Consider the following 23,819-nt stretch of genomic DNA (forward strand, 5'->3'; position numbering starts at 1 on the left):
TTGGAAGGGATTCCATCACTAAAACCATACCTAGGAGATGATGACAAACAACAGGATTTACGAATCCCACAATCTCAAAATAGGAAGAAGAAGATACTCAAAGCTATTACAGATCTATTGTAATTTGAGTCACAACAAACTATTAAAAACTAAAAGTATTGCTTAAAAATCAAATTAGAATCCATGAAGTTCAACATAAACATGAATCAAAGCAAAGAAAACATCTCAATCACGCTACAAGCTTCACCTCTTAGCCCTAACTAAGAGGTTTAGCCAACCATAGACATGATTGAACTAAGAACTCTTAAATAAAACATGAAAACAACTAAGGAAGAAGAAGAAAAACTCTTAACGACGGCTTCTTCACCCTTTTGCTCCACTCCTCAAACCCTAGAAGATGCCCAAGGATGCCCTGGGGACTCCTATTTATAGTTGAGGAACTCCAAGCTCCGAACAGACCTTGAAATTTTTGAAAACCGCCTCAAATTTATGCACTTCGCGTAACTCTGCGTAAATCGTTCGATGACATCGAGATGCCTTCGATGTCATCGAAGGTTTCTTGAACACGTGCCTTTTTTGCACTGTTGTAACTTCGCCCGGATTACGTAACCTTCTATGTCATCAAACCTACCTTCGATGTCATCAAATGGTGTTCGAGGAATCAATAATGCGTCCAAAATAGTCCAGCGAGTTACTTCAATTTCTTCAATAAATTCGATGTCATCGAGCAGGTCTTTGATATCATCGAGGAGGCCTTTGAGTAATCGAACATTGTGCCCAATATGTCCAGTGAGTTTTGTCGAAAATCCACAAAAATATCGATGTCATCGAACTGGCTTTGATGTCATCAAGCAAAGCTTCAAGTCATTGAAAAAGTACTCGAGTCATCGAGAAATGTCTTCAAATAGTCCAACGACCAACTCGATTTCCATCCATAAATTTGATGTCAACGACCCATGTTCGATGTCATTGAACGGCAACTTCGATGTCATCGAACGGTGATCGATGACACAATTAATGAGAATTCTGCACATGTTTTTTCGACTTCTTTCCTTCTCCACTTGGTTTTCTTGAATCTTAGGACCTTGAAATCTTCAATCATTATCTCCAAAGATCCATTCTTTGCCTTGGTGAACTTTAAGCATCAAATCCATGCTTTTAGCACCTTTTCCAAACCAAGCTCTTAAATTCACCTTGCAACACAAACATAGGTAAAATAGAACATTAAGCAGTATCATTTTCATAAAACCAAGATATAAATGGGGGATAATATGCAATATTTGACCCTCAACACAATCCCCAAGCAGCATTTTGCTAGTCCCGAGTGAAGTAAGTGTGAAATAAACCTCAATGCTCAATGTCCAAAACCTCTTTAAGAAAACAATCTTTTGTACACTCAGGTATGAATGGGTATAATTAAGATACGAAAGTGGGATTTTGAAAACCTAGAGTCGAATCACATAAGCGATCTATCAATGAGATTCTTTGTCAATCAAATCAGAGTATAAGGTTATGTATCATGTTTTCCAGTGTGCTCAATGAAATCAACTTACTTTCCATAGAAATACTATCTTTTCATCGTGCTAGCCATGCTCATCACTTCAAGATTGGTTTGAAACTCAAGTACTGATTCCAAACTTATTCCCTTCACCTTCTTTTTCCAGTTTTTAATTTTATATCGATAGTCAATTTTTATTCATTCTTTATTTTTGCACTCTTTTCCAGTCTTTTCTGGTCCATTTAATCTTTTCACCATACATGACCTTTTTGTCAATCTCCTTTTTTTAAAAAATTGGTTCTTTTCTTCTTCTAAGGTGGATAAAATTCTCCAGACTTGATGCTCAATATCTATCAATGATTTACATGCTAACAATCAGAGGTTCTAGTATTGTTTACATAAAATAGTTTGAATGTGTCTTGTGATTTAGATTAACATGATATTCAAACTTCCTATTAATCAATTGAGCACAAGAACTTAGGTGATAGATTACTTAGTTGATCAAACTCCAATAATCCAAAATTCAATCTTTATCTTATCATACTCAAAGCATTCTTAAGTACACAATTCATCGCTTCCCAAACAGATTTTAACTTGTAACATTGAAAATTTTTAAAAATTTTACTCAAAACTGAGAAAACACTGATTAATTTATCTAATCCCCCTTCCCCAACCTAAAATCTATATTGTCCTCAATGTAAAAGAAATAAGCATGTAATGCAAAAGAGGCAATGAAAAGAAAAGAAAAGTGATGGAAAGATAATTTCTAAAGAATCAATTTTGATGCTTTTCCAATGATCTCGGTGTGAAGATGGGTTAGCACATAAGACTTAGACAGACTGTCACGCCCCAAACCCGGAAATTGGGCTCACAAAATTCTTAATTGCCTAATCTGGTGCCGACAGCCTCCATAGTACCCCATTCTCGGCTCCCAACGCCCATACACTAGATTCCGATCCTGTGATCCTATAAGGAGGATTTTCCAATGTACATTTGTCTCATAAGCAGCATAACCACAAGTTTACCAAAATCACAAAGGCAACATCATCATCACATATCCACTAATATAAACTTTTGAATACAATGCTGAAAGGGAATATAATAATAATATCGAAAGCTCTAGAAGACCGTTGCACGCTCTAAGCTCAATGCTACTGCAACCTAACATCACCTGCACGCATCTATCGTACATAAGCTTATAGAAAGCTTAGAGGGTAGTGTAATTGTGTGCGCAAGATAAGTGCGAAGCACGCAAATATCAGAGTAAGCAAAAATATTGCAAGTCCATAAAAATATCATCAACCTCATCCAGGATATGCGATGAAAAGACATAGCAAGCCAATATCATATAATTGCAGAAATATAGCAACCCAAAATGCCATATGTCGAAGATGTAATGCAATATGCAATATGTGGTGCGAATGAAATGATTAAGCTGCAGTGTGAAGTCAAGATGATAGTACCTAGTATCGCAGGCTATAGGGTCCACCACAAGGAATTTCTATCTAAACCAGTCTCATACCTAAATTTGGATAGTCAGACTCAATGTGGTAAGCTCCTCATCTCAAGTTAAACATGCGCCCCAACCGAAATCCTGGCCATTATGAAGGTACACGTAACAAATAGTTGCACACCACCAGCCCGAGTGGATAGTGAATGAATGAATGAATGAGTATGCAATGCCTGCTCAATAAGTCCACATATCAGTACTGTACATCTTTGGTATCATCACAGGGGTCTAATACACTCTATATGCAATCACCGTCCACTAACACGCGACCATGCAAGTGGAAGAGACCTCACTATTCACCTGGCCAGTAATCAGCTAATATCTACCCGGCACGTTGATAGTGGACCCATTCATGAGCTAGTCAAATTCAGCCTAGCTATGCCCCCTACCCTCGAGCGGGTAAGGCCACACCCCCTCCCAACCGACCACGACATAGTGGGAGACGCGGCCTCCTAGTATTTGGCACTCGGACGCTCATGTATCCACTCGGTCTCAACGTTGCGGCGTCCTCTGAAACCAAGAGGGTTTAAGAATTTTCACCCAGGGCCATCTATGGTGGCCCGATGCTAGTAAAAGATTTTCAGTGTCCCATCTGGCCATCACGACATGACTGTAGAGGCTACGGCCCTGATGTCGCTAGGGCGTACAGTAATCACAACACACAATGCAAGATGAATGAGTCATACAATCCAGTCATGCATCAATCCTGCGCATACCATGCACTCATGTGAGACAATCTCCGCCTATTAGGAAATCTCATAATAACCTACCCAATGACATATGCAATGGTCAACCACATCTCATAACAAACATGCAGATGATGTGCATGGGCATGTATCATGATGCCATGCTATCACATACTCCTAATCAGTATCGATAACTAGTATCGATAATCGGCCTCGACAATCGGCCTCGATAATCAGCCTCGACAATCGAAATCGGCCTCGACAATCAGAATCAGCCTCGACGATCGGAATCGACCTCAATAATCAGAATTAGCCTCGATAATCGACCTCAATAATTGGAATCGGCTTAACAAAGGGCCTAAGGGAAGGTCACAATGTGGACATTTAACCATTATTACCCATCAATGTGGACATTTAACCAACATTGCTCCCAAGAAGTGGCCCACATAAAGCCTAACATATAGTGGGCCCATGGCCTCACACAAGAGCCTAATACACATCACCATGGGCCTCACTCAAGGGCCTTATACACATCACGATGGGTCACAATCATGGGCCTCTCATACATTAAGTGGGCCGCATCATATGGGCCACATATACATCACAATGGGCCTCTGACACGGGCCTAATATACATCACAATAGGCCTCAACCCATGGGCCCCCAATACATCATAATGGGCCTTGACCCATAGGTCCCAAATACATCAAGATGGGCCGCACCATTTACACCATTCATCTATTTAGAGATCATTATAGAGCATTTCCCAAGAAAATGAGTCATATCGACAAATCATCTGGACCATACCAAAAATAATAGTGGCGAAAGGATTTCCACTGTTAAATTCCAGTGGGCCCCACTATAGGGTTTATTTCCCATCCAGTCTATTCATAAGGTCACAAAGACCTAGATTTAGAGGAAAAATAAATATCATATTAGTCCAAAACTCTATAACCCAAGGGGATTTCCATGATGGACATTCATACCCACTGTTCTCTGTAGTGAGGTCCACCTGATAACTGGATCTGTCTTATTTTTAGTCTCAAGCCTTGAGGCGAGCTAACTAAATGGATCGACAGTTCAGATGTAACACATACATCAGTGGGGTCCACATACGTGGCCCATTACGTCAGATGGATGGATAGTTGGATGAAACACATACCGCATGTGGGGTTCACCTCAACAGGTGACGTCAAGACAGCAGCTATATGGCTGTTGTGTGGTAGGCCAACCATCTGCTACCACCAAAAGGTAGAGCTGGACAGTGAGGATGAGACCCACACATCACGGTGGGGTCCATCTAAACTTGCTGACATCTTCATACCAACTTAATAGCTGGTGTGAGATGCACCAGCTTATCCATCTCCAAAATCTGGTGGGTTCCCATGTGGGACCTACTACACTTTATATTAATATATATATATATAATACATGTATCATATATATTACAAAACGCATGGTCCAGCGTCCAGGGAGTATGGACACCCAAAACGGACGGTGAGGATTCAAGATCCATACACTCCTGCTGGGGTCCACACGTGATGAATGGTGTGGATATAAAACATATCTCATAATCCAGGCCCACCAAACTTGCTGTCATCGCAGTAACAGCAGCTGCAGTCGCTAGACCAGCGATGAATGGCTTAGATGTAACACATACTTCATGTGATCCATGTCCAATAGGATCAGCGAATGGATGGTGTGGATGGGGTCCACACAGCAGCTAGGCCCCACATGCTACTGACGTCATGGCCATGGGACCCACAGAGTTTAGTGACGCCAAATACTAGCTGTAACACTGGTGTGAGGTAACCGGTATCCAGACCATCCGTTTTCAACAGATAGGTGGGTCCCATGTAGGGTGGATGTCATGGATAAAGTATATACTTCATGGTGGGCCACACACACACACCATCATCCAAACAAGAGAGAGAGAGAGAGAGACGGTGAGATGGAGGGACCCCGCCACTATGGGCCCCTCTCTTATACAATGCATACATCAAATGCGTCCCACAACAAGTGGGCCCTAAAATTAGAAATTAACGGTAGATCACCCATATTTGGCCTCCTTCTTTAGCTCCTTGGACTCCATGCTCCTTGCCTTCAATTTTGATGGAGGTTGATGAAGAATGAATGTTTGAGATGGGAAATGAGAGGGTGGGAAAGTGGGCCACACTTATTATTTTGGGAAGGCTTAGAGATCTTAGACGTTTTGGGTGATTCTCATAGGGTTGGAGAGTGAAGATAGAAATGACAGAGAGAGAAAATTGATGGATGAAAATGGATGGATGGAATGGTTGTTGTAAGGGATGGGAATGGGAAAGCATGGGTTGGGTTGAAATTTGTGTAAATGAGGTATGGGTGGGGAGAGAGAGAGTTGACTTGTGAGGGGGGTGAGGTGGTATGGGGTATGGGTGAAGTACTTGAAGTAGGGTGTGTACTTAATTGATTGATTGATGGGATATGTTGTAGAGATTCTCTCAGAATTCACAGCACGTGGTGTTTCTTTGGAATGAACACGGGTCTACATCTTCTGGTCCGGGTATTGCCTCAGTGTTCAAGACGCGGCTTCGGAACTGCGGCGATGGCGCGGTCGCAAGGATACAAGTCTTGGGTCGAGTCAACTCTGGAATACGGGATACGACTCAAGGTCATGCGCAATTGCTATCTACGCATCGCGGGTCACTGGAATTCGATTGGGAGGACCGCGGAAGCCTACGAAATGGTATAGGCTAGGATACGGGTCTCACACAAACGATAAGAAAACTATCCTAAACAGCAGAAAGCAAACTATCCTAAACACAACATATATAAAACCAATATACCTAACTATACCTCCGTCAGACTTGGAGGTCAATCCTGGTAAGCAGGATCAATCAGAGGTATGGGCATGTACTCTGAATCAAATTTCTCAAAAATGGCTTTAATGGATGTCCATTCACTTTGAAATCATTGCCATTGTTTGGATTCTGAATCTCGACCGCCCCATGAGGGTAGACATTAGTAATTGTGAAATAGTTGATCCAACGAGATCGGATCTTACCCGAAAAAATATGTAACCAAGAATTGTACAAAAGGACCTTCTGACCTAGTGTGAATGATTTTCGAAGAATGTGTTGGTCATAAAACACCTTCATCCTGTCCTTGTAAATTCTCGAGTTCTCATATGCGTCATTTATGATTTCTTCAAGTTCATTCCATTAAAGTTTGCGCAGTGAGCCAATGTTGTCCAAATTAAAGTTTAGATTTTTATTTTTTAATAGCCCAATAGGCTCTATGTTCCAACTCCACAGGTAAGTGGCAAGTTTTCCATAAACAAGTTTAAAGGGAAACATTCCAATATGGGTCTTAAATGCAGTATGGTAAGCCCATAAGGCATCGGTCAATCGAATTGACCAATCCTTATGGTTAGGGTTAACCGGTTTCTCCAGAATATGTTTAATCTCCCTATTGGAAATCTCATCTTTCCCACTTATTTGTGGGTGGTATGGAGTGCTCACCTTATGCTAGATGTCGTATTTCTTCATTAAATTCGCAAATGGCATGTTACACAAATGTGAACCTCCATCACAAATGATGGCTCGAGGCGTTTCGAACCGGGAAAGGATGTTCTCTTTTAAGAATTTAATAACCGTTTGATGATCATTGTTCCAGCACGGGATCGCTTCAACCTATTTAGTGACATAGTCTACCGCTAGCAAAATATACAAATTCCCAAAATATTGGGGGAACGGTGTAACATCCTGAATTCTCACAGCCAGAGTTTATACACGTGCCCGAGAAAATCGGGTGTTAATAATGTAAAACTTGGATGCTTTAGAAATTACACCTTATTTTTTTCATTTAGATCACATCCGGTTATATTCATGAAGGTAATCATTCACGAGAATAAAATCAACTGTCACTAAACTATTAAAAGAATTCAATAAAATATCAACTACCCTCTCAATGGGAGTTTATTACATTATCAGAGTTCGCAGCAAAAGTTTAAAATTAATTGATAAAACTATCTTCTTAATCTTTCAGTATAATCTTTCATAGGGAGATGGTCCTCTAGGTCTTCAATCTGTACATCACCTGCATCATCTGTATGGTTGGGAGAGGGTCAATGCCCTACTCATAGTAATGGTTATCCTTTAAGATTAACAATAATTCAAGAGATTCATAAAAGTAATTGTAAGGGTCTGATACGTCCCGTACTCCACTAATACGAGGGTATCAGCATGCGCAAACAACCTACATTGGATGCATGCCTAGCAAAGTGTGTACGGCTCATCATACATAATGATCATCACAATGTGGAAAACAGTTTCATGATATCCGACTCGACCCGCACTCTCATTATACAGATATTTACCGGCATGGCCGACGCTTCTGTGGATTTACGTAAACACCGCAAGACACACAACACATGAGTCGGATGATTTACGTGACACGATTTGTTCAGGGAGTGACTATTTGCGACATCTAATCCTGAAAGTAATGTGACACTGCATTTGTGAATTACACACATCGATTTGTGCACCACTACACAAAACCCATGGAATTACATGACGACCAAGAGGGTCTCTACCCAGAGCGCATTACGTCCATGATAGGTTATTTGAATCACTAGTTGTGATACATCTGATCACATCGCTTGCACTTATAGAGAATATAAACTGAATCATACGGGTCTTGGAATATCAAGACATATGCCCAAGCCTTAAAGGTAAATAGCACAAGGTCAATATAATAAAGAGAAGAGTGACAATGGTCAACTCAAATAGTGGCAATGGCCAACATAACAAATAGGAGAGTGATAATGGTCAACTCAATAAAAGAAGAGTAGCAATGACTAACTCAATAAATAGAAGAGCGGCAACGGCTGATTCAATAATAAGGAGAGTGGCAGGGCCAACTCAATAAATTTAATAAGGCAAGGGCAAGGCTTATATCTATGGCCCTACATAAATTCAGAAAGATCACTTGTAATCAACATTATACTGTAAGCTAAAGGCAAATAATTGATAGTAAAACATATAATTGTAGGGAAGATTCAGAATAATATGAAGGCATGTAAAAGGTAAGATAGAATAACATGAAGGGATGTAAAAGGTAAGATGAAATAACATGAAGGCATGTAAAAGGCAGGATGAATATAACAACTTAAATTAGAGTAAGCTTAAAGGATAAAACCCTCACCTCTAGTGTTATTCGATCTTCTAATTAAGGATGTTGATGATCTAGGGAACTCTTAGTCCCAACTTGTTTCCTTTATCCTATTCCACATGACCTGAATAGTTAGAATTTAGAGTCTTACTAGATCGTATCTAAGTTTTATCCTAATACATCTATCATTGTGGAAGGAGGAAGAAAAGGGTAAAAGAAGATCTAAACCATGAATCTGGATTGAAGTTGGCCGACAGGCAGCCTTTGATATTATCTTAGTTCTGGTGGAAGCTAGGTCGAGGTCCTACCTTCCTTCTCCTTTCTTTTCCTTTCCTTTCCTTTCTTTTCTTTTTCTTAGATGTTGCTCTCTCTCTCTCTCTCTCTCTCTCTCTCTCTCTCTCTCTCTCTCTCTCTCTTTCTCTCTCACGTTTCTTTCTTTCCTTACGTGGGAACAAATGTTTCCCTTCCTTTCACAGCGTGTAGCTTTGTAGGTTCCAGACTTGCGGAAGAAGTTTGGTCTGGGCTAAATGTTTCCCTTCCTTTCACAGCATGTAGCTTTATAGGTTTCAGACCTTGCGGAAGAACTTCAGTCCGGGAGGAAGCAAGTTTCCTCTCCGCATTCAGTTTGTGCACCAAGCTGCGTCGTGACCTGCGTGTGGGCCAGAAATCGTGTATCTATTGTCAAGATTGGTCCGATCATTTCGTTGGGGTGGATTACCATGATGAAAAGCCCTTGGACGAACGTCTCAGATCTCCTTCTGGATCCCTGCTCGGCTTCCCATCACCCTACGTTTGATCGAACAGGTGGCCCCTATTTTAATGGCAGAACGCTTCTCAACCACTCTCCACCCTAAGTCTTTCCTTTGGATGGCCCAAAATCATCTTCCGACGCTCCTGGCCCACCTATTTGTGATTAAATCGCACCGTTTCTTGCGGACGTGATACCCAACACATCTGGGATTGCAGGAGGAGGTGATGGAATACCGCGTGTGTTGGCCTTTTGCATGGGATTCGGAGAGTTTGGGTGACATCGGAATCTCCACTCCAATGGTTTGGACGGTTCAGATTCGCTCCGGATTCCCAAAACCGGGAGTTCTTTGCGGAGGATTTCTCTCCCAAACAAGTTTTTCAGACATGTCGAGCACTATAACAACGTGCAAAAAATTTTAGTTTCCGGTTCAATTGTAAGGTGTAGGTGAGGTCCTCAGTGACAGCTATGAGAAGATCTGAACCATCTATCCATTTTTCTAGGTTGTGTTGGGCCACAGCCCCAAATTAGAAATAGATCTGAGCCTTTATTGGGCCACACATGGCGTAGGGAGATGGGGCAAAACCCCTTGTTGCACTTGTTATCTCACCTATTGTGTTGCTGCATGCGGCTTCTGCTTGTTGTTTGAAATACGTGGGGCCCACTTGCGGTGATCTTCCAGGGGATCCACTTCCTTCCCCGTCTTCAGCACCTCGTGCTAACCCATGGTCCCAAATCTGAAGTAGATCCAATCTTCAAGTGGGCCGCACGATCCGCCAATGCATGAAATGATATTTACCATTAAAACCATCTTCACCCTTACGTAGTCACTTGACATCCATTTTCCAATCATCTTCTGACGTCTGTTATATCAGAGTGCACTGTCCAAATGCCTTGAAATTTGGCAGTTATCCCCTATTTTTCATGCTCTTCCCATTGGTCCAATTTGGGCCTTGATCACTTACAGATGACCATGATGCCTTTTCAACGGAATATAATGCCCCGAGGTCTAAAATAATGCTTTCATACATTTAATAGAGAAGTTAGCCAGTAGTTTCGACATATAGCGTAAGATCTTCGTTATGAATAGATTACCCTAATATTCGGATGGCCCGTTTAGGGGATTCACATACGATGGAGGGTTGATGACGTGCTAAAAATTGGAAGACTTAATGGTTGGTATTCTAGTCATGTATCTGGGTGATCGTACTATCAGTTTTGTAAATGGACGAACACAAGGTGGTTTTCTGGAGTGATTAGGGGTAGGACATGTATATTGTTAGATTTGAGTGACCTTTTTACATGTCTACATTCCTCAGATTGTAATTCTAATGGTGGGTTAAGCATATTCATATGGTGTGAATAAGATTAACAAGTCAGAATCTTGATATGATAAGTGTACGAATGGATGTAGAGTAGCTAATTTACTACAATCTAAGGGCTAAAATTTGACGTGTATGGTTAATTTATGATAATTAGGCCTGGTATAAAATTTCACATGAAACGGATCGTGGGAACCATGTGATCTTGAATTCATGGGTCTAGGCTAATGGCATTTTCATAATTATTGTTGATCTGTGAGTTTTGGGAAATCTAATGGCTTTACATGTTAAAGGCACTTTTCTAAGAAATTCTTACAAAAGAATGTATATCTAAATCACTACAGATAGGGAGTTATTCGTCGTGTCATTCATGGGAAAGTATTTACGTCAAATCACGTGATGGATGGTCTTGTCTTGAAATCAATTGTCATATGGTTGAATCTATTAAATGGAGGTAATTCTCAATGGTTAGGTTTGTGTTAGGGCGAGGATGTAAGGCTATGATAGTTAGATTGGTATCGTACATGTGTACATACTAAGTAAATTTCTTGGTAACGCTTAAGAAATTTCAATACTCAGGTATTGAAAAGTTTCGGGTGTTATAATCTACCCCACTTAAACATAATTTCGCCCCCGAAATTTAGTACTTCCATTATCCGAGTCATTTTTAATAATTCTAAGGACTCCCTACTTCTTATGTTTTAGGTATTATAAATATATGGTCATAGTGGGTTTGAGCCCGATACACAGATCCTTTGCCTGCGTAGTACACAGGATCTACCAGTATCAATTCATAATTGTTAAGGGTCAAATATTGTATATTGGACCCCATTTATTACTTGGTTTTATGAGCATCATAATGCTTAATGTTCTATTTTAATCATGTTTGTGTTACAAGGTGAATTTAAGAGCTTAGATTAAAAAGGACACTAAAATCAAGGATTTAACTCTCAAGAATTCACATGCCAAAGATCCAAGAAAACCAAGTGAGGAATGAAGAGCATTGAAGACTTGAAAAGAAGAAAAAGAATCCTAAAAATCTGTTTTCCTCGACAAGTCAAGGATTCCTTGACTCGAACTCCGTCAACCAAAACCTCTAAAATTAGGTCATCTTCAACCTATCGAAGGAAATCGTCGACCAATCGAAGGTGCCCTTGACCAGTCCTGGGTTACGTGGACAACATACAAATTGTGAAAATATGAAGTGGTTTCTGAAAATTTTCAACTCGGTGTGAAAGTTTAAGTTGCCAAACTATAAATAGGGGTCCCCAGGGCACTCCTAGGCATCATCTAAGGTTTGAGGAGTGAAGCAAGAGCGTGGAGAAGCTATAACCAAGAGTTTTTCCTTTCTTAGTTGTTTTTATGTTTTTCTTAAGAGTTTCTAGTTTAATCATGTCTATAGTTGGCTAAACCTCTTAACTAGGGCTAAAAGGTTAAGCTTATAGCGTGATGGGATTTTTTATTAATTTGATTCATGTTTATATTGAACTCTCTTTGATTCTAGTTTGATTATAAGGAATACTTTCAGTTTTTAATGGTTTGTCGTGACTCAAATTACAATGGATCTGCGATAACTTTGAGTATGTTCTTTTCATGTATTGAGATTGTGAATTTAGGAAATCCTGTTGTTCACCATCGTCCCTTGGGCATGGTTGGATGATGAAATCCTCCCTAACCTTCACAATTCTCTTATGATTGGTTGTGTGATTGGTAGATCTTGTTGTTTGCCTTGTCTCCTGGGCATGGTTAGGTGATGGAATCACTTCCAGTTCTCACACCCCTCATCCATTGAAAACTAAGTCAAAGGAAGTTCAGATTTGATTTTACTAAGATATCTTCCAATTGGATAGGATGGGACTCTGATTCCAATCATGTGACTTGAATCAAGCATAGATCTCCCTGATCTCTACAAGTGGATCCTTGGAAAACTTAGTTTCCCACCTTTGAATTTCTTAAGTTTTTCATTAAATCTCTCACAATTACTCTCGATCAATTCAGATTTAGATAAACATCTTCTTCTAATTCTAGTTCTAGTTGCTCTCAGAAGACACACGAGATTAGTCTCTATGGAATAGACCTCGGTCTCACCGAGATTATTACTACATTGTGACCCTACACTTGGGGTTGTGAACAAGTTTTTGGTGCCATTGCCGGGGATTAACGATTGCATTTTTCTGAGATTAGCTAGTTTTAGAATTAGATTAAGATTAGGGTTTTTCTATTTTCTATTTTTTAGATTAAGGTTTGTTTTCTATTCTTAAAAACTTTCTAATTCTAGGATTTTTTTTAGAAACTAACTTACTTTCTAATTCTAGGTTTAGAAATTTGCCAAATTTAATTTTAGAATTCAATTGTTTTTTAGAAACTTTCTATTTTCTGTTTTTAGAAACTTTCCTTTTTAGAAACTAGTTTACTTTCCTAATTTATTTTAAAAAATATTCTGTCTTTAGAAACTGACTTATTTTGTTTTGTTTTGCAAGATCTTAATTTAGGAACTTCTAATTTGGTAACTTCTTTCTAATTTTCTCTCTCTCTTTCTATTTCTAAATTTCTATATCCTTTCTCTCTTTTAAGTTTAGGTTAGAATCTGAAATTGAGGGCTGAGAGTGTTTCATACCCAAGTGGGTCCGTGATAACACTCAACGTCTTTTGAGTGAAGGAGGATTGGTTGAGGGGTTATCTATCCATCACAGGATTAGACACTACTCGAGATCCGCAGAGTTAATTGAGGTTATGGCTACCAATCAACCGGTCAATCGACCAGGAAGACAACCTCAACCTAGGGTTGTGGAAGTCCAGGTTGAGAATGAGGTGTATAAAGCACCCCCGCCTCGTACTTTATGAGATTATTTATAATTGGCGGGGGTGAGCACACCTTCATGCATGGTTTTTCTAGAGAATGCAGGACATATGAATATCAAGCAGGGAGTGATCTAACTCCTTCCGAAATTCCATAGACTTGAATCTGAAAATTCATATCTACACTTAAAAGAGTTTGATAAGATAATAGCCACTTTATACTTTCCTAATGTGTCGGAGGACACGATCAGACTGAAACCATTTTCCTTCTCCTTAAAAGAAAAAGGCTAAGACATGGTTGCACTCACTACGTCCACGATCGATTGGTAGATGGAACGATATGACAAGAGAGTTCATTAAGAAATTTTTCCCATACCATAAAACAAACACCCTCAAAAAGTCAATCATGAACTTCGTCCAAAAGGAAGATGAAACATTCTTCCAACGTTGGGAGTGGTTCAAGGATCTTGTCAGTTTATGCCCACAACATGGTTTTAAAACGTGGCGCATCACAAATTTCTTCTACGATGGATTGACATCTTCCATGCGCCAATTGGTCGAGACGATGTGTAATGGAGAATTCTTGAATAAAAATGTCGATGATGTGTAGGACTATCTAGACAGACTTGCTGAAAATGCACAATCATGGGACATCCTCCCCAAAACCCACCATTTATAAGCCTACTCAATCAAAGGAAAGGGGAGGAATATATATTTTAAAGGAGGAGATGATATAAATGCTAAAGTGGCTAGTCTCATAAGGAAACTACCCGAGGCCATGGAACTTAAGAAGGATAAGGCTAAGGAAGTTATTTGCGGTATTTGTGCTTATTACATACATACAACCGAAAATTGGCTAACAATACCTGCTTTTTAAGAAATTCTAAATGAGCAATCAAATACCATGAACAACTACCAAAGACCTTTCAGTGGACCCACCTCAAATACATATAACTCTAGCTAGAAGAATGGACAAACTGCTACTCCTCAAGGTTTCTTCAATCAAATTCCAAACCAAGGGAGACTTCAAGAGGATCCGGTCTGGAAACATATTCAAAACCATGAACTTATCAATAAGGGTATATTGCAAACCCTTCAAGACCTTTTAAAGGCCATACAAGGGCATGAGATAAAAAATTCAATTGGGGAAAAAGGGATTCTTCCAGCCAAACCTTTCCCCAATCCTAAACCGCAATACGAAATAAGTGATCCAAGCTCTTCAAATCAAATGGAGCAAGCTAAGTCTATCACCACTTTTAGGAGTGGGAAGATAATTGACAAATCTATTCCGGTAAGGGCTGAAAAGCTTAAGGACCCAGAAGAGGACAACGATGATAGACCTAGCACTGCTCCACAAGATTTTGAACCAGAACTTTAAGGCAAGCCGATTGCCCCATTCCCCCAACGGTTGGTTGCACCAAATCCTCCCTCTAACTCTCAGGACATTCTAGAGGTGTTAAAACAAGTGAAGGCCAATATTCCTTTACTAGATGCGGTTAAACAAATACCTTCATATGCCAAATTTTTGAAAGACTTGTGTATGAGCAAAAGACGGCAAAATATTCAAAAGAAAATCTTCTTAACAGAAAAGGTGAGTGTCATCCTAAAGCAAGATGTACCACAGAAATACAAAGATCCCGGTAGCCCAACCGTCACTTGTGTAGTTGGGAACTATCGAATTGAGCACACACCTCTTGATTTAGGAGTGAGTGTAAGTCTGATTCCTTATTTGGTCTACGAACAACTAGGTTTGAGTAAATTGAAACCCACCCGAACTACATTACAACTTGTCGACCACTCAATTCATGTACCGAGAGGGATAATCGAGGATGTGTTAGTCCAGGTTGACAGATTCTATTACCCGATAGATTTTATCGTCCTGGATACTCAACCCATCATGGACATGAGCACTCAAATTCTCGTCATTCTTGGTCACCCATTCATTGTCACTTCAAACACAATCATTCATTGCAGGAATGGAGTCATGAGTATGTTTTTAAAGAATATGACATTGGAGTTGAATATTTTTTTCAACACAGGCAAACAGTCAGAGGAAGAAGACGATTTCCACGATATTGACCTGATTGATTCTTTCGTGAAAGATAGAGCACTTCTGACCTTATCCTCTAACCCTCTAGAGACGTGCTTGGCCCACTCCCATGATTTAGATGATGATATGATTAGGGAGATGAGTGTCATGCTTGATGATGTGCTAATACTTAAAATTAACCGGTGAAGGCAATAATTTGAAAATTTGCCCCAAACTGATGTAGTGCCTTTACTATCTAGCTTCAAGACACCGAAGCTTGACATAAAACCTTTGCCCACTGATCTTGAATAGGTTTACTTAGGTCAAGAAGAGACATACCGAGTGGTGATTTCATCCCACCTTGAGAAAAAACAAGAGAGTATGCTCATTTCTACTCTCGAAAAAGATAAAAGAGTTATTGGGCATATCATTACAGATCTCGATGTGGTGAATGAACTCCTTTCAACTGAATATTTCGACTCATTAGAAGATTGCCCGGTGCACTTTGTAGATATAAACAATCCCATGATACAAGACATAGTGGTGCCTGGCAAGGCAATACCTTGATAGTTGTTAGTAATCGAGAGAACCCTTATTCTAAAGAACCACCTCCCCCAGATCCTGAATGTTTACCATTAAAGGAGGAGGAGCTGAAAATTGAACCAAAGACTGAAACTTTAGAGTGTGTTGAGACTACACTACCTACTAAGAATTTTTCTGAATTCCATCTACTTGTAGTCTCTAATTCATCATGGTATACTAACTTCAAAACTTTTTCTGCCACAGGTGAATCGTATATACTTTGGACACTTCAGGAGATTAAAAGGAAACTTATGCTGAGGTCCATCAATTTCTCTAGACATTCATGCTCCAGGACATCCATGCCTACTGCAAAAAGGGCTTTTGGATGATCTTGTTGAGAAACCTTCTGAGAAATTTATCAAGATACTAGCTGGAGGAAGAACCTGATGCATGACTGAGTAGATTTTTCGTGCTTTCACAGTTGAGGATTAGAATTCACTGCTTTCACAGAATTTAGGACTAGGATAGTTTGCTTTCACTATTTTAGAATAGTTTACTTCTGCTATTTTAAGATAGTTTATTTTTGGTTGATTAACTCTTGTGCTAACCACCTTCCCACTAAGATCCTTTGGAAAAAGCCCCAAAATCTCTTCATCAGGTATTATCTTTCCATCACTTCTCTTTCAATTTTGTTGTCTCTTTTATAAATCATGCTTATTTCTTTAACATTGAGGACAATGTAAATTTTAGGTTGGGGATGGGAGATTAGGTAACCTAATAAGTGTTTTCTCAGTTTGAGCAAACTTTGCAAAATTTTTGAAAAATATCTGTTTGGAAAGCGATAAGTTGTGTATTTAAGATTGTTTTGAGTACGATGATAAGATGGAAATTGAATTTTGAATTGTTGGAGTTGGAGCAACTAAGTAACCTATCACTTATGGTTCTTTCATTCAATGGATTAAGGAGAAGTTTGAATATTATGTTATTCAAATTATTTTCTGTGAATAGTAGTATATTTTCTTATTGTTAGTATGATGATCATTGCAAGATATTAAGAACCAGTTTGGAAAATTTTATTTACCTTAAAAGAAGAAAAGAACTAGTTAAAAAATAGGAGATCAACAAAAAAGGTCATATATGGTGAAAAGATTGAAAAAGTATGAAAAAGAATGAAAAATCTGAAAGAAAAGAAAAAAAAATGAAAAGCCTGAATAAATACAAATGACCGTTGATATAAAATAAAAAATTGGAAAAAGAAGGAAAAGGGGATAAGTTCGGAATCAGTACTTGAGTTTTCAACCAATCTTGAAGTGATGAGCATGGCTAACATTATGAAAAGATAGTATTTTCACTAAGCACATTGAAAAACTTGATATGTGAACTATGCTCTGACTTAATGGATAGAGAACCTACTTGATTGATTGCTTATGTGATTCGACTCTAGGTTTTCAAAACTTCACTGTCTCATCTTGAGTCTACTCATTCATACTTGATTATATAAGTGTTATGGTTTCTTGCTCCTTTGATTGTCAAATCTTGTAGTGCCAAAACCACAATCTGTGTCTTGTGTAGCACATTGATATATCTGTTCAAGGCAATGCATCACATGTACAAGGACAATGCTTCAAATCAAGAACAAAGATCTACTGCAAGAAATTCAAAGATCAAGTACATTGTTCACTTGTTTAAGCTTCAAAGTTCAATGTTTTAAAGCGACATCGAAAGACAAGTCAACTGTTCATACTCAAGACTCAAGGTGAAGTACAACTCATGTACTACAAATTCAAGCTTCAAAAGATCTCAAGTACAACCTTCATCATGCGTCAAGATCTCAAGCTTCATGAACTTTAAAGATCATCTATTATCTGAAGAAAAGAAGGTTCAATGTTCATACATCATGTCCAAGATATGAAAGACCTTAGATTGACCTTAAGGTAGGTCATTTTATATACATAATTTAAATTAAATCATTTTGTAAGTGTTTGGCCTGTTCTTCGACTAGTCTTGGACTCTGTTCGACTAGTCCTAGCACTAGCTCGACCAGTCCAAGAAATTCCAAGACCAGTCCTAAGTTTGTTGCAAATTTTTAAAATTTTTTGTTAAGCCACGACTAGTCCTGGAGACTGCTTGACCAGTCGTGTGAACAGTGCACGACATTCCACGACCAGTCGTGAAGGGCCTACGACTAGTCGTGGAATGTCTTTATCCTATCGCACTCAAATTTTCAAAAATATGTTGGTCCTACGACCAGTCGTAGTGTCCACAGGACCAGTCGTGAACGTGATTTCTTCAGCTATAAATAGAGCACGATTTTCAGAATTTGATATTCAATTCAAGTATAATCAAGACATCACTCTGAGAGATAAGTTTGTAAACTTCTTAAGCTATATTATGCATGTTTAATATTCTCTTTTATTAGCTTTTTATATTTGATTTTTTTTTCTGCATTCCAATCTGATCTGAAAGAGGGATTGAAGTATTGACACTTCTTAGAATCAAAATCAAATAGAGCTAGCCCAACTTGATTTAATTTAAAATCAATTTAGAACCTATAACCATTTCATAAGTGAGTGTGGACATTGAACTTCTATATTCAAACTTCTACTCCGATTTGGTTCTTCTGGGCTGCAACAAAAGGAGAATATCCAGGTATTTTATCTTATTGTAATTTCCATTGTATTGGTTTTCTTTTAGATTGAGCTAGAAAAATCTCATTCTTTTGGTTATCTGAGGAGATCCAGAAAACTTAGAGTGTGGGGTTTTTGAATTATGTAAGCCCACATGAAAGACACAATTGTGAGGGTTTTAGGTGAACCTGGAGAAACCTATTTTCATAGTGAACGCTAATATCCATTGTGTGAGGATATTAGGAGTGGAGTAACTGTGTGGCTGTTGTTTAACAGTTGGTGTACACACAAGTGAACCACTATAATTCTGTGTTTTGTGGATGTGTGGTTTATTTTCTATATCTTTTCTCATTCAAGTTTGTGGGATGTATTTGTGGATGTGAATGTTGTAATCTTTATATTTCAGCATGTGGGGAATGTTGTAATAGCTTAGATTTCCTTTCTTGCTATTTTCTTTTTATTCCTCTTCAATTTGAGCTTTTGATACACAATTCGTTCTAGTAAGGTTGTCCTGCCATAAACCCTTAGTTTTTATGGTGTAAGGTTGTCCTTAGAACAACATTTATATCAACCTCTCAATACTAGAATTTTGAGTTTGCTTCACATTTTTGTATTATGGATTGTTTAAAGTGTTTTCTTTCCTTTATATGTTTAAATTCCACTGTTATCATTTTAATTTGGCATAGTCCTTTTCACCCCCCCCCCCCCCCCCCTCTAAGACTCTAGCTCGGCCTTTTCAGATTACATAACAGATTGTTTTCTGAGAAAGGGTTAAATATTGCGCATTAAAATTCATTTTTTCACATACTTTGCTTGAGACTAGCAAAATGTTGGTTGGGGATTGTGTTGAGGGTCAAATGTTGTATATTGGACCCCATTTATTACTTGGTTTTATGAACATGATAATGCTTAATGTTCTATTTTAATCATGTTTGTGTTGCAAGGTGAATTTAAGAGCTTGGATTGAAAAGGATACTAAAAGCATGGATTTAACACTCAAGAATTCACATGCCAAAGATCCAAGAAAACCAAGTGAGGAATGAAGAGCATTGAAGACTTGAAAAGAATAAAAAGAACCCTAAAAATCTGCTTTCCTCAACTAGTTCATCGACTAGTCAAGGATTCCTTGAATCGAACTCTAGCAGCCAAAACCTCTCAAATTAGGTCATCCTCGACCCGTTGAAGGAAATCCTCGACCAGTCGAAGGTGCCCTTGACCAATCCTAGGTTACGCGGATAACACACAAAGTGGAAATTTGAAGCGGTTTCTGAAAATTTCCAACTCGGTGTGAAAGTTTAAGTTGCCAAACTATAAATAGGGGTCCCTAGGGCACCCATGGCATCATCTAGGGTTTAAGGAGTGGAGCAAGAGCATGGAGAAGTTGTCGCCAAGAGTTTTTCTTCCCTTTCCTTAGTTGTTTTTATGCTTTTCTTAAGAGTTTCTAGTTGAATCATGTCTATGGTTGGCTAAACCTCTTAGCTTGGGCTAAGAGTTGAAGCTTGTAACGTGATGGGATGTTTCTATTGTTTTTATTTCATGTTTATATTAAACTCTCTTTGATTCTAGTTTGATTATAATGAATACTTTCAATTTTTAATGGTTTGTTGTGACTCAAATTATAATAGATCTGTGATAAATTTGAGTATGTTCTTTTCATGTATTGAGATTGTAAATTTAGGAAATCCTATTGTTCACCATCGTCCCTTGGGCATGGTTGGATTATAGAATCCTCTCTAACCTTTACAATTCTCTTATGATTGGTTGTGTGATTGGTAAATCCTGTTGTTTGCCTTGTCTCTTGGGCATGGTTAGGTGACGGAATCACTTCCAGTTCTCACACCTCTCATCCATTGAAAATTAGGTCAAAGGAAGTTCAGATTTGATTTTACTGAGATATCTTCTAATTGGATAGGATGGGACTCTAATTCCAATTATGTGACTTAAATCAAGCATAGATCTTCTTGATCTCTACAAGTGGATCCTTAGAAAATCTAGTTTCCCACCTTTGAATTTCTTAAGTTTTTCATTAAATCTCTCACAATTACTCTTAATAAATTCGAATTTAGATAAACATCTTCTTCTAGTTCTAGTTCTAGTTCTAGTTGCTCTCAGAAGACACACGATATTAATCCCTGTGGATTCGACCTCGGTCTCACCGAGATTATTACTACATCGTGACCCTACACTTGGGGTTGTGAACAGTAATCCCATTAAATCTCGATCCTTTACTTGATCAGGGCATTGGGTGTCACGCCCCAAACTCGAAAATCGGGCTCACAAAATTCTTGATCACTGAATCAAGCGCTGACAGCATCCATAGTATCCCATTCTCGGCTCCCGCCACCCATATACCAGGTTCCGATCATGGGATCCTACAAGGAGGATTCTCAATATAAATTTGTTTCATAATAAGCATAACCACAAGCATAACCCATGAATAATAACTAAAACACCATCACAAAATTCACTATGATAAAAAACTTGAGTACAAAGTGAAAAAAGAAATACAATGATAATAACAAAAACTCCAGAAGCTCTGTGGCACTCTCCTGCCCCTTCTCAACTACAGCCTAGCGTCACCAGCACGCATTAATCGTACATAAGCTTATAGAAAGCTTAGAGGGTGGTGAAAGTGTGTGCGCAAGGTAGCAATGCAAGTAAACAATATCAGAGTAATGTAGAAACATGCTAGTAAGCCCAAAACAGTCGTACGAAGGCTATGCGATGCATGGATGAATGCTATTGGCCACACTAAGGCCATGCGATGCAAGGCCTACACAACCAATATCATATGCACAAAAGCAGCTCAAGCATGTCAATCCACATATCAATCTAGCTCTTCTCTGGAGCGTCATATATCAGTACAGTTCTCTTTAGATAATCATCAGGGTCTAGTACACTCTACACCAGATCACCACCCATTGGACGCGTAACCATGCAAGTGGAAGAGACCTCACTATCCGCTTACCAATATCAGCCCGGCCCGTCGATAGCGGACCTATTTATGAGCTGGTCAGACTCAGCCTAACATTGAGCCCTACCCTCGAGCGGATAAGGCCACACCCCCTTCCAACCGACCACGATACAGTGGGAGACGCGGCCTAATGGTATACAACCCTCGTGCGCTCATATATCCACTCGGTCTCAACGTTGGAGCCTCTTCCGGTACCGTCAAGTTTAGGGACTTTCACCTAGGGACATCTATCGCGACCCATGTAAAGAGAAGATTTTCGGTGTCCAATCCTGCCATCCACGATATGCTTGTGGAGGTTATGGCTCTGATGTCGCTAGGGCATACAGTAATCACAATACACAATGCAAGATGCATGAGTCACACAATCTAGTCATGCATCAATGCACATATAGTGCGCTCATGCAAGACAACTTCGCTATCAGGGAGTCCCATAAACAACCTACCCAATGACATAATCTTATGATCAGTTATTCCTCGTAACAAGCATGCAAATGATGCATATGGGCATGTATCATGATGCTTTGTTATCACATACTCATAGTCGGCATCAATAATCGGCCTATATGTAAGGCAGGGTCCATAGAAGGATAGCAGATGTAAACCATAACATAAAGATCGGTCCTCAACTGTGGATATATCAAATCTAATAGCACGGATCCCTCTGTCTACGGTGAGGATGAACTCTCCTCATATCAAGGTTAGGCCTACGTGGCCTACCTATAATCCTAAGGATCCAGAATGAGCTTCCTTTACCATATTATCATATAGCCCGCTAGAGTCCCTAGGGGGCCCAAATAAGTCCTAGATTGACTCCAAGATTAAAATAACCCTATGAGCAACCAATGGGGGCCCAACATCTTGGGTTAGCCCAATGTGAATGGATAGATCATGCAAATATCAATGGGGGCCAATGTTTGGGTCAACCCACTTAAAGAAGGATGAGAATGGGCCTAACAAAGGCCTAAGGGAAGGTTATAATGTGGACATTTAACCATCATTGCCCATTCAATGTGGAAATTCAACCAACATTACTCCCAAGGAGTGACCCTCATAGGGTCAAACATATAGTGGGGCCCATGGCCTCACTGAAGGGCCTAAATACACCATATTGGACCTCATCATATAGGCCACATATACATCACATTGGGCCTCATCACATGGGCCTCTCGTACATTACATTGGGCCTCATTCAAAGGCCTCATATACATCACTTTGGGCCTCATCATATGGGCCATATATACATCGCATCGGGCCACACATATGGGCCATACATACATCATATTGGGCCTTAAGGGGCAGCCCATAACTTGGTAAAAATGGAGGGGCAGCATGTATAACATACATCTCAAGGTGGGCCCTGCACAAGCAGCAAATGAGGCCCTGCACTTCCAGCAAATGGACGGTCAGTGTAGGAAAAATGTACATCATGGTGGACCCCATGTCCCATGGACGGTGTGGATATACATCACATGGGGTCCACATCCCATGTGGACGGCATAGATAAGACACGTACATCATGTGGGTCCCATGGTCGGATGGACAGAGTGGGTATAAAATACATATATCATGTGGGGTCCCCCCACGTGGATGGTGGATATACAATACACATTATCAAGGTGGGCCCCACCCCCACACATGCAACACGTGTGGGGTGGTCCCACGTACAGCAATGAATGGACGAGGTGGTAACACACATACATAGTAGTGGGTCCCACCGTCCAGCAACCTGGACGGTGTGGAAAAGACCCATACATCATGGCCAGCCCCACATAACAGATGGACGGCGTGGCTGTAAAGCACATACATCCAAGGTGGGGCCCATGTGATAACTGGACGGTGGAGACTCCACACATGCAGTGGGGTCCCACCGTCCAGAAAATGGATGGATAGTTAGGTATAACACATTCTTAATGATCAGACCCAGAACTTGTTAATGTCAATACAGCAGTTATGC

The 23,819-nt window shown here is 39.6% G+C and overlaps 1 non-coding gene across 1 annotated transcript; it reads right to left on the reverse strand.

Annotated features, from left to right (window-relative positions):
• Nucleotides 1–14,101: 14,101 nt before the first annotated feature.
• Nucleotides 14,102–14,208, reverse strand: LOC131217791 (small nucleolar RNA R71). The gene has a single exon (XR_009157381.1). It is a non-coding gene; the product is annotated as a small nucleolar RNA R71 (small nucleolar RNA).
• Between the last annotated feature and the right edge of the window lie 9,611 nt (nt 14,209–23,819).

The sequence above is a fragment of the Magnolia sinica genome, chromosome 10 (assembly GCF_029962835.1).
Source record: "Magnolia sinica isolate HGM2019 chromosome 10, MsV1, whole genome shotgun sequence".
NCBI classification, from domain to species: Eukaryota; Viridiplantae; Streptophyta; class Magnoliopsida; order Magnoliales; family Magnoliaceae; genus Magnolia; species Magnolia sinica.